General features: G+C 36.5%; 1 protein-coding gene across 1 annotated transcript in view; it reads right to left on the bottom strand.

Annotated features, from left to right (window-relative positions):
* Positions 1–11,435, bottom strand: part of si:dkeyp-19e1.3 (USP6 N-terminal-like protein) — a 28,985-nt gene extending 17,550 nt beyond the window's left edge. The window contains exon 1 of the mRNA XM_057329951.1: positions 11,292–11,435. The gene's annotated coding sequence lies outside the window, so the exon portion shown is untranslated. The remainder of the gene's footprint in view (positions 1–11,291) is intronic.
* Between the last annotated feature and the right edge of the window lie 5,316 nt (positions 11,436–16,751).

Below are 16,751 nucleotides of genomic sequence, written 5' to 3'. Positions count from 1 at the left end.
ACTTTAACCGCTGCTAAAATTCTGATTTATAAACGCAACATCATCGGACAAAATCACAATACAGTACATCTACATTAAAGAGCGGCTATTTGCTGCTTGCCCTTTCTCGACAATGTGTTGCTGTATTACGAACGCTGAATCGACCTACAACTTTCACTATTTACAGTATAAAGTTAAAGCATTAAAATCATTCAATTATCGCAAACCATTGTGACATGCAATATTTAGATAATACTGATATATTGTGCACAAAAAAAAACACATTTACAGCCCAAATACTTCAACAACATCAAAACCATAATACAAGTAACTGCCTATGCTACAGCCATGAATCCGGCAGAACATGCCCTGTGATGTTGAGTCAGAGGAATACAGGTGTGCCATACACCACAGGCTGTTGTTTGCAGGGTGCTTCCTCTAATAATCACAGGTCAGCAGCAGCCGGGCAATGAAAAGGTGCTGATGGAAAGAGACCTTTAAACACTGATCTGTGGTCAGTTCAACTGTTATCTCTGGCAGTAGCCGATAACCAGAACAGCGGCCTCTGACTTGGGCAATACACACAGCTGAGAAGATGGAAAAGCAAATATTGACTTCAGCTTTGGGTTCAGTAAAATCACCTAAAGGTTTCCTTCGATGTAAATTCAGTTTTGAGTTCAGAGCATTGAAATGATCAGTAATCACGTGTCTTATATACAATAATTCAATAGCCAGTTTGCTACCGATTAAAAGCTGGTGTGAAGAAAATAAATGACAGAAGTCTCAAAGTTTCACATCGGGCATGTACTTCCTGTTGGACGAACAGAACGCTGACCATGTTGTAAAAAAAAGGAAGCCAAACCGGAAATCTCACCTTCAAGTTGAAACACAACTGATAAAAGAAGAAATCTGATGCATCAAACAAACATAATACTAGAAACACATATATAAGGATGCACGATAAATTTTCGGCCATATCGGCCGATAAATTATCATTTTTAATGTTATCCCGGCTGATAAAGAAAAAAAGCTTGGCACCTGATTTTCAGGGGGAAAAAATAATTTTCAGTCTCAGAAAATGTTATATTTATTTAGGTACTGTATATCGGCCAATATATCGGTTATCGGCTTCCAATGTTCAAGAATTATTGGTTATCGGCCAAAATGTACACATCCCTACACATATACAAAAGAAAACATGAGTGATGCTCATATGGTTACAAGGGCAGTTGCAAAGGCTTTCTGATTCTGAGTGGTTGCTACATTGCTATTAGGGCATTGCTAACTTGTAAACGGTCAAGTCAAAAGCCCACCCTATATTCTCTACAACGTTCTGGTTTCATACGGTTTAGTGTTATTGTGTTATGGATCCATACAGGGGGCGTATAGATCCATTCCTGAGCCTCAACTAGGTTCTTCTGACCACAGTTTGGTGCACCTGGTCCCAACATATAAGACTGTGCTGCAGAGGAGAGTCACAGAGACACGGAAGGTACAATTGTGGAATGAGGATGGTATTTTGGCTCTTCAGGGATGCTTTGAGTGTACGGACTGGTCTGTTTTTCAAGAATCAGAGTTGACTGATGTGGTGTGCAGTTATATTACATTCTGTGTTGATAATGTGATTGATACTAAAGTGGTTACTTGCCATTCAAACAATAAGCCTTGGTTTAATGTGGAACTGAAAAACTTTCTTAAGGAAAAAGGGTAGTTTTTAAATGCGGTCATAAAGTTACTTCTATTATTAAGAAGTAACTTTTGCAAAGGAAAAGCATAATGACAAGGACAAAATAGGGCGGTGTGGGATAGCATGATGAGACTAATGACAGGTCTACAGGAAAGTAACAATACTATGGTATCTTTAAATGGGTACACTCCCTGTCTAGCTAACTTTTTTTTTACCTGAGATTTAATGTGGATGATGATAATGGATTGGAGACTATGATTCTTCACATAGTAACACAGTATTTAATATTAGTGATGCACGATATTGGATTTTTGCCGATATCCGATGTGCCGATAATTTCCACCTCAATTAAGCCGATGCCGATACCGATATATGCTGTCTATCGACCGGCGTTTTTACGCAGCTAAAAGCGCCAGGCGCTGGACAGCGTTTTTTCAACCGAGGTGCTTTGGTCGCAATTATAAGCTGCATGGGAAAAAAATAAGCGCCAGCACTGAGCCCGTGGAAAAAAACAAGGGGGCATAGCCCGGTCACTTCAGTGACTGTGCCTTTTCACAGGGCTTGACATTAAGCATTGTCATGTGGTTGTCCTTCGGACAAGTAAACTTGTCATTCACTTGTCCGAGTACAAAAATTACTTGTCCAACGGTAAAAAAATGATATTTCATTTGAATTCTCAATATAATTGTTCCGGATCTAGATTGGTAAAGTTTGCTTCTAAGCATTTTAACTAGTTTCCGCTTTGGCCGCCTGAATTTGGTTATAGGCCTACTCTCCGTGACTGCTATAAAACAAAAGCAAGCCGTAATTATTATTAGTGTTAAGGCTGTAGGTTAACTTTTTTTGCACATAGCACTGGTGCTAGAAAGGTTTAAAGTTTGGTAGCACAGGCCAAACTGTAGGAGTATAAATCGTCTGTTGTCATCATTAAAAAAAATATGCAAGTGCAGTTCATCATGAATAGACAGGTAACTGATAAAAAACATTAATGTTACATACAGATGAATAAATTAGGGCCGTATCATTTTTAGATTACCTAAATTTGTTTGAATATTTCTCAGTTGTGTATTTTTCCTTTTTAACTATACAACAGTGGTATATTTGTCCACATAAATTACTGTAGTATACTATAGTAAACTGCAGTAAAATTCTTAGATACTATAGTGTTTTTGAACTTTACTATAGTATACAGTGTTTATCAATTCACTACAAGGGCACTACAATTTTCAAACGCAAATACTATAGTACACCACAGTATTTTTTGTCTGAGTGTTCAATTTAACGGGACTTTTATTTTGACGGGTCTTCCGGAAGACGCTTGTTTGCAGATAGCTTCACTCAAACAGTAAAACGCTCGTAAAATGAACTCTCAGAGCAACTCTGACTGGAGATGAAGTTCATGTGTTCACCTCATACAGTGCAGACGCAGATAAATACTCGACCATCACTCGTGTTGTATGTTAAACTGTGCACGTAATTCACTCAGACACGAAGAACAGCCAGATGACATTTAAATAACAGGATTCAGCTCCGCATGTAGTTACATGGAGTCGGTGCGATGCGCCATTGATTATTGTCACACACAACAAGCACCACCACGACAAACGCACTACACACAAACACGCAGCTCTGTCTAATGCACGTATTCTTATTATTCTACATATATGTCCCACTGTTGTTGTTTTTTCAAGTTACTTGTCCAGTCGGGCAAGTAAAGTTATCTCTCATTTGCCCATACAAAACATTCACTTGTCCCGGACAAGCGTTAATGTCGAGCCCTGCTTTTCACATTTTAAAATTATGATATAAAAGAAATAATTTTAAAACATTTGGAAAATGAATTTGGTGAATATTAATTAAAGAAGCAACAAGAGCATAGGTGTCTTTGAAATGGAGACTACAAAACGGCAGTGTGCAGAGACGAAAGTCACAGGGCGGCGCGTTGCATATTATGCATGCTTGAGCTCAAGTTCAAAGTCTACTCCCGATGGACGATGAGCAGGATTCAAGTTGTTGAGTGTTTTAGTTAAAAACGTTAATCAATAAATAGGCAGTGCGCCGCTGACGGGCGCGCTCTCTATTACAGTAGATGAGCAATTTTAGTGTGTTGCGACTCTCTGTCTTTAGGTTCGTTTATTCTCGGGCTTGTTTTTTGCACTGCAAGTCTCTGGTGACTCCTCACGCGTCTCCTAAAACTGAAGGTAGAAGCGCGTCACGTCAATGCGCTCGTGCACGCGCTCGCGAGCATCATCGCGCATTTCAACGCAAGTTTCACCTTGGCTCACTTTATAAAACTATTAACAGCTTTTCAAAACAACATGACTTCTGAAATACGTGTTGAGAATGAGCTTTTTTAAATGCTTGCGCCAGGGGCGGAGCCAGGGGGTGGCCAATGGTGACCAAGGCCACCATAAATTAATCTTTGGCCACCCCCCAGACCCCCCATCACCGCTTTGCCAGCAACTTTTTTGCGGAACCATTTTTGTACACAGTTGTTCCCATATGGACGCATTTCAACAGCGCACCTCAAACAAGTACTTCTCCACCCAAACTGAAGGTGGCTGTAATACACTCAACTTGAATTTCAACCACCAACCAGTGTTGCCAACTTGGCGACTTTGTCGCTAGATTTAGCAACTTTTCAGACCCCGTTAGCGACTTATTTTTCAAAAAGCGACTAACGACAAATCTAGCTGTATACTTTCTGAATAAGCCTTGGCGGCTTAGCGAAACATTCTGCTTCACGTCTATTGCCCCGCGAGAGCGAGCTTTTGCCTTCCCAGCGCAGCACCGCCTCTCTGTGTCTACTCTGTTCAGTGCGCGGCAGGAGAAGCAGCACATTCAGTTCAGACCGCACTGATGCGTGAATGAGAGAGGCATGTACAAACAGTGTTTCGAAGAACTAATCACTTATTGACCTTGTTTGAGCATTTATGATTTAAAACGCGATGACTGTATGGACGCATAAACAAGAACACAGACGGATTTTAGCTGTTCAACAAAAGTGACCGCTGATGTGTAGTTTTAATTGGTTGAGTTCACTCACTATTACATGCGTTTTTGTTGTCTGCCAACAGAAACAGAAGTCATTAAGAACCTATTTATTGTGCATTTGGGTGTATTGTTTTAATATAATACTGTATACAACCGCTCAGAGAGTAGAGATGTGAAGCAGACCTGAAGCACTTAGCTGTCAGATACTACGTGATGACGTCACTGATATGCGCGTGACGTCATTTGGCGACATTTAGCGACTTTTCGGGCAGGCTTTAGCTACTTTCCATTGAAAAGAGTTGGCAACACTGCCACCAACACAATTACAGAAGAAGAAGTAGTAGTGTTGTTGTTGTTCGCGTGTGCTCCAACGGACTTTGCGCGTGCAGTAGGAGGACTGTCTGTTTACCGCCGCGAGAGAAAAGGTCACAGGTAAGTTAACAAGAAGAATTAAGTTTATTCACTATGTTTGAAATGTTTCTTGTCTTAATTTATGTATATTATGGCTGGCGTGCTGAAGCTGAAACAGACATGGTAAAGTTTGCTAAATTAATTTAGGCTGTTAACTTAGCAGTATGAAAGTCGCAAGCTATAAACAGTTTCACTGTGTCGGTGTCATTTAAAAGAGCATTGTAGAAGGCCATTAAAAGTAAAGTCAACTTTCAGTGCTGATTTAGCTTAATGGTGGTGGTCTGTCTGTGTCATATCCTTGAAAGGGAATTAAAATGTTTTGTTGGCAGTTGGCAGCCAAATGATAATATGCAAAGTATTGCAAAGGAATATTTTTGAAATGCTTGCCCATAATGTTAAGGTTACTCTATTTTGGTTTTTCTGTGATATTGTAATGTTTGTTTGATAAAAGTGCATTCTGGTATATTCTTATGTCGTGTAAATTGTCATTATGGTGTGAGCTGTATATCCAAATTAAAAAGACACCACCTTCTGCAATGCCACACTGTTTCAGATCTTTTTTTAAATCAGTTTAGTAATACATTAAAAATCTTATGTGGATCTTCATGATGTAATTCTACATGGCAATCACTGCCTGTTTAAGTAAATGAGTGACTAAGAAACACTACTAGATCCACAGTGACTTGCCACATAGGGAAAAAAAAGATGATATCAGTTTCTGTGCTACCCCTGTGTGAGCTATGGTCTCAGTCTGGCCACCCCTATGAAAATTGTCTGGCTCCGCCACTGGCTGGCGGAGATCCCTGCACGAGCACTGCGGGTGAGAGAAGCGGACTGGAGCGCATCACTAACTACAGACTGAAAGAAGGTCAAAACAATGTTTGATACGTTCATTTGTTACGGGTGGATTAATTCATTCGTTTTTTTCAGAATAGCGCCTAATTTTCAGAGCGCCGCATTAACCACGCCTACTTATTTACATTCCGCGGAATACATGGAATAGAAAATCTCTTACGGTTGACTGCAGGTAACGGAATATTCCGCCATTCCGCCCAGCCCTAGTAAGAATGTGCTGCTTTTACAAGCATGATTTAATTACAGCTTCCTATCGGCAAGGCATATCGGCGTTATTTTCTTTATCGGGCCGATGCCGATAATTAATTTATAAGCCATTATCTGCTGATAATATCGGCGTGCCGATAATATCGTGCATCCCTATTTAATATTGATGCTCCAAAAGTGGCTAGGTTTTTTTAAATGTCAAAAGAAAATAAAAGCACCAGATAACATCAGTGGCAAGATGTTGAACTTGAAAGAATGTAGTCTACAGTTACGTGGTATATTTAAACATATTTTTAATATGTCTCTTAAACTGCAGACTGTCCCACAAATTTGGAAACATGCCACAGCTGTTCCTCTGGCAAAACACAGGGCCCCAAAGGTTTTAAATGATTTTAGACCAGTAGCCCTCACCTCTTTGGTGATGAAAACATTTGAGAAAATTGTAAGAGTGGAGATCTTAAAACATGTAGAAGAAAAACTAGATCCCTTCCAGTTTGCGTATAGAGCAGGGAGGGCTGGGGAAGATGCTGTAACTACTCTTGTGCATCTAGTAGCCCCAACATGTGGAGACTCCTAAAGCAAGGGCACAGCTGGCTTTAATTGATTTCTCATCTGCGTTTAATACAATTAGGCCACATGTGCTGGCAGAAAAGCTTATTAAATTGTTTAACTTGGATTTTAATTTGGTGAGATGGATAGTAGATTTTCTATCGAATAGGACCCAGTGTGTTAATGGCTTGTTATCCTACAAGTTATGTTCTTCTACGGGTTCTCCTCAGGGGTGTGTTCTTGCCCCCTGCTTTTTATTTGTAAGAGTACATTTGATGATAGGTATACTGAAGTTTGCTGATGACACTGTTATTGTGAGCCTACTAGTCAATGAAGAGACATCTCATGGACCTGTGGTGGAAGATTTTGTCTCCTGGTGTGCAAAGTGTAATCTAAATTTGAACATAGCTAAGAACAAAGACATGATTATAGACTTCGGAAAATCTGGCATTTCTATGCTCTCCTACTGTTATCCATGGAAGGGATATTGAGCTTGTGGATGAGTATAAATACCTGGGAACAGTAAATGATAAGAAATTAAATTTTGATGCCAATACCGATTCCATTTGTAAAATGGTCCAACAACGTTTGTTTTTCCTAAGGAAAATGAATTATTTTAAGGTATGACCAATGTAAATGGCACAGTTTTATAGGAGTTTTATTGAATCTGTTATTTCTTATTGTGTCATTGTATGGTTTGGTTGCATTAGCTTGTCTGGCAGAAACAGAATGACTAAGCTGATTAAGACTGCTTCCAAGGTGATTGGAGTTCAACTGATATCGCTATTCGCTTCAAGACATTTTTAAAGAAAGAGTAATTGAAAAAAAGAGTATGCGATTATCAATTGTGCATCTCATCATGGGGAGTTTGTTGTTCTCCCAATGGGCGGTACATATAGATCAATTGGAGGAAGAACCAGAAGGTTTAAGAATCAATTCATACCAACTGCTGTTTCTGTGTTAAATCATCGGTAGGCATGGGTAATTTGCTGATAATTGAATGTATGTTTATTGAATGTACTGCACATGTGTGTGACTGTATTAATGTGATGTGCGGCATCTGTGTAAACCCAATTTTCTAAGGGGTGAATAAACTACTACTAACACAAGGCATCATTGACGTCTGTAACGCCAACCGGGCAATACTGCAAGAGAAAATCTCAGAATCAGAATTCCGATGTGGCGGCATTTAACCGTAATTCATTGAGAAACTGAGCATAACAATTGCACGATATATCATCCCAGCCCTACGTACAGTAAAGCCTTTACAAAAAATCTACACAAAAAGGTATATTTTTGTGACTCAACTATATGTCAACTGGGCGGTAAAAACAATGAGAAACCTGCTCATTGTTTCTTGCCTAATTCAAGCAAATCAACAACAATAGTAATATTGCCTTAAATTAGCACAGCCCATTTCCCATGAACCCAATGTTCTTCTGGACAATTCCCTGGGGAAAACTCAAATGCACTTTTTTACTCTGGATACTAACGGAGAGGACGGAGGTGTTTTTACAGGCTTTAAAGGCTCTTACTGTCACAACCCTTTTACAACGTTATCATCATCTCCACTTAAATGAAAACTGGCAGATCACCAACTGGCAGCTTTCCAGAATGTTTTCCATCAAACTTGCAAGGATGTTTTAGAAATATGGAAGGAACAATTGACCCAAAAAAGACGATCTTGTTGTAATACTTGCGTTATTGAAAACCTATAATATTACTTTGACTTTAAAAAACTAAACAGACATTTAGAATCATCAGTCATCATTGTTATTATTTGCTGATGAGCTGTTAACTTGAACCAACTAAAATGATTCATTTACGATGACGCTCAAGTGAGTTCAAAAAATGGACTGAACAAACCAGTTTTGTTTTTGAGATGGGAATAATCTTGGACGGAAAATAACGTTTTTGCTTCTGATGTCAATACATGTTTTTATGTAACACAATTAATACTGTGTTTTTGTCCATAACACAACAGACATGGCTGAATAGAAAAGAGAGATGAGATAATGCTTCAAGTCACTTTTGTTGGTCCATTACAATTAGGGCTGTGTATTGGCAAGTGCTTCCCGATACGATACATATCACGATAGATGGGTCACGATACATTATATTGCTATGTATTTCGATACGATACACATTTGCGATATATTGCAATACTTTAAATAGAAAATGTAAAAAGTAGAGCTAGAAATACAACATGCTGTGCACCACCTGGGATTTTCTGTAAGGATAAGTGTAAAAACATCCCTTACCTCTGCAGAGTGGCCATGATGTGCGATGCATGGACCTTTAGATCAGAGGTTTGGATTCTCAAACTGTGGATTGCGCCCCTCAAGTGGGTAGCACAGGGGAATAAGGTGGCTCACACAAGTCACTTGGCTGTTGTGGTGCATTACAGTTAAAACACTGAACATGGGCAGTATAAAACCCCTGGTTCATCCGTGCTGTAAATGTGCTGGTGTCACATCCGTGAAAGCACACTAAATGTCATTGTTACTTTTCTTAATAAACTTTTTGTCTAATGCACTGCAGTAGCCAAGTGACTTGTGTCATGACTTGCGAAGCCTACACAGCATTATTTTATATAACTCATTACTCCATGACTTGAACCAAAGCACACCCACACATCAGCTCTGAGAGCTCGAAGCGTTCTTATATTTTTCGCCATGCTTGCTTCCACTTACTTTTGGCCGTATGTATTTGACATGATTTAAAAAGAAAATATCGATAGTAGAGGTATCACTATCGATACACTATTGAAAAAAAAAATGTATCGATATTTTTGCACAGCCCTAATTACAATATACATCGACATTGACGTACGTGCGAGTAAAAAAATTACATTTTCGTTTTAGGGTAAAACATCGCCTTAACATTAAACTATAGCAGATATCTGAGTACATTCAGAAGAATGAAGGCGTTAACTTGAATCAGTCAGGAATTTTTGGAGATAAAAATCTCTTAACAAAAGATCTGATAAGGCAAAAACAAAAAGTAAAAAAGAGACTAACACCACAACCACACAGCTCTAGATACAACAACACCAAAAAAACCCATCTGAAACTGTCAACCTATTATTAGATGATTAGATGACAGGCTACAACATGTCCGTTTCTCCATGGATGATTAAACAGAGTATGGCACATACTGCAAATATCAGACACATCCAATCCTCTATCAATATATTTATATTTTATCTAAATATATTATTCAAGATTTATTTAAAACTTTGCAATAATGTTGCACAGCTGTGTAACTGTAGTTGAAGTGTAAAATGAACCTCAGCTTTAGGAAGAATTTAAGGAGGCTTGGCAAAAATGTACATACAACACATTGAGTCGAGGCCCAAGAGATTGGCTACCGAATATCACAAAAGATTATCAAGAAATATTAATAACAGACAAAACTGTAGTCAATACTCACTTTTCTGTATGCTTTTTATTTTTCTATGCCTTTAAGTACCTTAAACGTGTAATTCTTTGTCTATTTTGCCTCATACAGCTCATAATCGAATCAAACAGGGCATTAAAAACAAATAATGTACAAATAACCTGCAGACATATATTTTGGCCGTATAGACTTCAAGTCTATCAACGTGTCTGCGTTGACTGAGAACACGTGTGTAGCAGCTGGTGCGATTGTGGTTCATCTGAAGGGTTTCACACAGCACATGCATTCCACTGGTCCACTTCCCCAGTTAAATGCATTTAAAAACAATTCTCTAAAATGAAATATAATCCACCGACTTCTGGCATCACCACACATCAGATATGAGCCTTTGAGAGGCGTAGTGTTTGATATAACACAAAAACACAAGCAGCTGAAGTGGAAAGCAGTGTGGGCCACACCCCGCTCTCTGAAACAAGGTGAGGAAGTCGATGGGTCACCACACTGCATCCTGTAGATACTTCTCAAGTTCAAGGTTTTAACACGAAAGCATGAGAACGGACAGTCATTTATAACATTTAAAGTTCAAACTTGAGTCTAGCATATTTGATATGAGCATTAATGTGGCCAGAAACCATCAGCTATGCTAATATTGTATTGGTTTTAATGGAAACTACAGTATAATGGTCTCTACTGGTAATGTGTTAGGGTCTAGTATACTGTAATACTATACTATATACATTTGCTATACTAAAGTTTAGAAACACTATTCTTTAGTACGGTTTACAAACACTATGGAATATACTATATATTCTTCCAGCATGAATCTTAACTATAAAAATAACATTAATATCAATCCAGTGTACAAAGACATAATCTTACACAACATCTGCTGTTTAACTATAAGCAGCCTATTTTAAGTTTTAGTGCCATCACGTTTTACAACTTCACAAAGTCAGATGAAGTTTGTTCGATATCAACCTTTACGTCTCAACTACTATCCGGTTACATATAAATTCAAAACTTGCTCTTTAAAGCAAGTTATTTCACTTAAACAGTGACTTTGTTATTTAAGAAAGATCACTTCATCTTCCGAGACATGAAAGTTGTTTTCAAGCACGCGCGCCACAGTAACATCAACGAGCGGCCAAACACGACACTAATAAACAAAACAACAGTAAAACAGCATTAAAACAAGATAAAAAGATCTCACCTGTCCACACGGACGCTTTGCGCTGCACGGGCTGTTAATAAATAATCTCTGTGTTCATAGTTTGCCGCTTATTGACAAACAGGACTCCAGCTCAAGCTCGCGCTGACTGATCAAACCTATGCACGAGAGCGCGCATGCTTGGGTATGTTTGACGTGCAGCTGCGGTTCAGAGTGAGTTGAATGAGTTTTTTTTAAATAAAAGCAAAATACGCATTTCTTTTAATGTAAATGTCCGTCTTTTACAACTAAATACGTTTTATGTATGAATCGCGAGATTTATACAATCAGCTACAGATTCAGAAGATTTTATTTAAAATCTTAAAGCAAATTTATGACGCCTCTCTCTTGGAAATCATAATAACGTTGTTGTCACAACAAAACAAAACAACCGTTTTTTCAGCCACTTGGTTTCACATCTAACCATTTACATGTATTATAATTTCCGATGTAAACGTCAATGTTCATAAGGCGATGAGTGAATGGTCGTATTGTGCACTCTAGTGGTCATGCCCGCGCCTCTTCCCGTTTAAGAGCATGTTTACATATCTGATTCTGTAAATCAGATATCTGATTTTAGTTTGAGATTTATATGGGTTTAATAATATAATAATAAAAAAACACATAAATATTGTTAACAAATAGCTAATTTTAAGGAGAGAAAAAATGACTATGTAGTGTGGGAATGATGATGCATGTATTGCTCTTCCATGTTGCACCACAGGAGGGTTTAGTTCACTTATAAACACATATGCAGACAACAGCAAGTGAGAATTCATTGTGACTTTCCTCAACGTAGGTCTGAGTTAGTTGATGCTGGGGTTATTCACACTGAACCAATGGCACAAACAAATGTGTACATCAAACAATAAATAAATAAAACAATAATCGAAAATAACAAACATCTGGCTATCTAAACACAGCTGTGTGTTTATTTTACTAATCCCTTGTTTCTTGATAATTGAGCCTGTCTTTCAATTTATAATGGTTGTAGATTATTTTTCTTTTAAAGACTACCCCAGAAGACAAAAACAATGCTGATCCATCACTGGGCTAAAATAACTTTTGTTTCAATTTTTTAACACCAAACGTTTGAGAAAAATACAACCACACAACAGAACATGAATATACAGAATATAACCGAATCAAAATGTTAAACGAATATATATTAATTATATATAGATTTAAAAATAAAATAAATTCAAATGAAAATTGAAGTGCTTGTGGACCAGTGTGACAAGAGGTCTATAAATGCCAACGAGAATCCGTTTATCTGGTAAATGTTTATATATAATATAACAGATATATAATATGTCATAATATAATACAACTGTTGTCGAGTATTGTTGACTAAACCACTGCCTGAAAGGTCAATTTTAATTATTTTTCAGGAGATTTTTCATTTTATAGTGTAGCTTTCTATTTCTGACAAATGTGGATCTTTATTTCAAAACACCCCTGCATGCATCTACTTTGTATAAACACAGTTATACTGTTCAAAAAGGTAATAACTTAAATAAAAAAATTGCTTAAACACACACTTGTAGTTTATTTTGCTTGGAGAAAATATCATAAAAATAAAAAAGCTTATATAGACAACTTATAAGATCATCAGTATTCCAAAGCAACTCAATATTACACTTCAGAATGATGATGATGATTATGAATGTACAGTAAGACTAAGGCTCCGCCCAGCCGTGGACAGGAAGTGACACGCTCTATAGCCTGAGGGGTAGAATGTGGCATCTCTGGCTGCTGGTATCAGCCACACAGTGACATTTACTGGTTACATGTTAAATCAAACATGATTGTGTAAAAGTAATGTTTATCCAACCCCATGACCGTTTTAGTTCTCAGAGGTTTCTCTTTTATGCAAGAAAATTATTCGCATTTTCAGTTGTTTAACTAAACACCAATATTTTTTTTGTTTTTTTTTAAATAGACAATGTAATGTGTAAAGAACAATACAATTATTTTAGCTTCAATAATCATAAACTGACACTGGAAATGAGATCTTAGATAAACATGTGAATTCCAATTGTATCTCAAATATTTTATCTGTAAAACTATAGGAACAACATACTGTATTACAGTGTTTCTCGATTGCTAACACAATTCATGAAACAATTCACCATTTGCTGACAACTATAAACACAATTTCGGAACAATAAACACAAACCCCTCACAAAAACGTCCTCATTTTGCAAAGGTTTCTCATTCAGAAAACACAAACACATAATATAATGAACTGAAGTGTCAAGATGTAAACTCACATCGCACACATTTATCCATCAGTAAACATTCAGTAGCAAAACTGATGACACACCAATCAGAATCTCAGGATAATATCAATAGGACCACAGGTAATTGTGCATTCTAGAATCATCTACTGGGCTTACTTACGCTACACACTTTATATGAGAGAAATTTCTCTATTCTATATCCAGTAAACTGTAGCACGTGTACACCCTCAAATTTGTGATTGTCAAGTTTACAAATGTGTATTTATAGCCTTTTTTACCTGTTCTATATTTTTGCAGAAAATAGTATACTTTACGAAATTGGGCCAAAGGTGCAGAGGCTGAATTTTTTTTACATGGCCTCCTATTGACTTCTCTTTAAGTCGCTTTGGATAAAAGCATCTGCTAAATGTCTGAATGTAAATGTTATTTGTGCAGTTGTGTACTGTATTGTGTTGCATGACCAGTTTATATTGTTCTTTGGTTTTTGAACTTTCCTTGTCTTGTAAGATCATCTTCATCTACTTTACAGTGTAATGTTTTATTTTTATTTTTTCCTAAAGCTCATTCTTGCACTTTGCTCTATCTGCACTCTTTTATGTTATATATTCTAATAAACACTAAGCTGTCAAATTATTCTTGAATCCCAATAAGAGGTTTTAGTAAGTGTTTTGAATTGTTCTCACCATGTGTAAAACTATGTTGTAGTGTGGGTGTTTTTGAGGGCTCGTGTGTCATATCTGGGGGAAAAGCTTGGTTTTTCAGCAAGTTTGAATGGTTTTGAGAAGAGAGCTTCATTTTGACCTGAAAATATGATGTTTGGGGAATTAGGTGAGATTTGTGTTTACTGTTTTGAGAATACGAGGCATAATTCCAAGAAATGTGTTTAAGCAATCGAGAAAAACAGTAATATATAAATATATTATTTCTGTAAAGCTGTTTCACCTGTATTTTGCCTTTTGCACTGCATTGAGTTGTGTTTTAGCATGAACAGAAATGTCCGTAACGGATAATGTACTGGCAGAAAATAAAAAATACAGTGTAGACGAGAAAAATCTGAGGAGCAGAAAACCTGTTCTTACAATGTGTTAAATATTGTATTTATGTCTTGAATATACAGTAAACAGTATTTATATATATACTGTATGTATTTATATATTGTATATAATTTCTAAAATCTCTTAATATTGCCTTCCTATAATTCTATATATCATTTTTATTTTTGAATACCTGCTGAAGAGCTGCTAAACGTTTTTCATGAATTTTTTTCTCAACAATGACAATAAAAATTTTGTTCCGTTCTGTTCAGAATGATGATGATGATTATGAATGTACAGTAAAACTAAGCTGTTGTGGTCTTTCTTTCTGTTGCTGGTCAGACAGAAGCTCCGCCCAGCCGTGGACAGGAAGTGACACGCTCTATAGTCTGATGGGTAGAATGTGGCATCTCTGGCTGCTGGTATCAGCCACACAGTGACATTTACATGAACTGTAAAAAAAAGTTGACAAAACTTAAAATAATAAGGCAACCGACCACAAGCAAATTTATGAGTTTTCTCAACTAATGTGGTCTTAAGTCCCCACAACTCAAAATATTTTGTTAATAGAACAAGTCAAAACATAAATATTCATGTTTACCTAACAAATAACGGAACAAAATATTTTTTGTTGGCTGAAAATAAATAGAGAATATAAATTGGTTATTTAAAAATAAACAAATATATTTGTCTTTTACTACAATTGTAAATGTTTTCTGCCTCAAACAGACCCAAACTTTGATCAAATAACTGTTTAAACAGTTTGTGTTGAGTGTTTACATACAAGCTTTGCCATTGTGTCATGCACTTACACCTCAAAATTGAACACACAAATCTCAACCATGGTAACAATCAAATATTTATTATTTTAAGAGAATCAAGAATCAATCAATCAATTTTATTATTATTTTTTTAAGAGATACCATCATTCATTAAAAGAACTCCAAACTCAACAGATAACTAACAGTAACAACGATATTAAAGCATAAATTAACTAAAACACTCATCTTTAAAAGAAAAACAAATAAGAAACACAGAATTGAACATGCTGCAATACATCTTGGGAACTTTCAAACTCTTGCAATATTGCTTGTTCAGAATACACTGTTGTGTAAGTTGGGCAAACTTTCTTACGCATTTTGGGCCAAAAACCTGAGAATCTACGTCCAGTCAACAAAATAATCTTTGTTTAGGCTAATTTTGTTCAGTATTTGCAAAACAATCATTTGACTCCTTTAACTAAAAATGCTATTTTCAAGTTACTTATTTATCTTTGTAGGGAGAACATTCTGCAAGTTGGATTTTTTACAGTGTGGTTACATGTTAAATCAAACATGATTGTGTATAAGTAATGTTTATCACCCACAAGACAGAGGTTTCTCTTTTATGCAAGAGAATTATTCGCATTTTCAGTTGTTCAATTAAACACTTTACATTTTTATTTTTGAATACCTGCTGAAGAGCTGCTAAACTTTTTTCATAGTTTTTTTCTCAACAGTGACAGTAAAGATTCTATTCTGTTCTGTTCCAATCCTGACAGCCACCATTTGTAATTTTTCTTACCTGTGGGACAACTGTGACATGTTTTGGTGTTTGGGGTTTACATAATATAGAACATTTTTTATAGAAGAAATGATAACCAGTGTTTTGTTGATAAACATCTACATCTACACATAAGCTTATATACAGTTATTGTTATATTAAAACAACGTTTTTGATAATTTGGTGATGTCCGTTGATTTAGTATACAACAAACAATACATTTTCTAGATGACTTAATTCTCAGCTTTTCAATTTTCCCCATTTTCTAACACAGGACCTGTGTTAGAATACAAAGCAAATCATAGAATGTGATTGAAAAAGTCTGTGTCTGAAATCAAATGTTATATATACAGGTATATAAAGTAAAGTAATAGAAATGTATATACTAATATTTGTTGTTTTCCATGTTTTGTGTTTTTCCAGTTTTCTATAGCAGCATCATTTCATTTGCATGTTGTGTGTGTGTCTGAAGTGATAAACTGCATTTCCTACAGAATGGCACACATGAGCCATCACCGTTATCATTTTTGCCTCATCAACGTCACAATAAAAGAGCTACCATTTACATCAAGAACTATTGCATTAAAACGCAGATGATTCAAACGATAATGTCACATTTCAAACTCTTTTTTGACATGACGATC

Source organism: Triplophysa rosa, linkage group LG3 (assembly GCF_024868665.1).
Source record: "Triplophysa rosa linkage group LG3, Trosa_1v2, whole genome shotgun sequence".
Classification (NCBI taxonomy): Eukaryota; Metazoa; Chordata; class Actinopteri; order Cypriniformes; family Nemacheilidae; genus Triplophysa; species Triplophysa rosa.
This window is presented reverse-complemented; position numbering and strand designations above follow the sequence as displayed.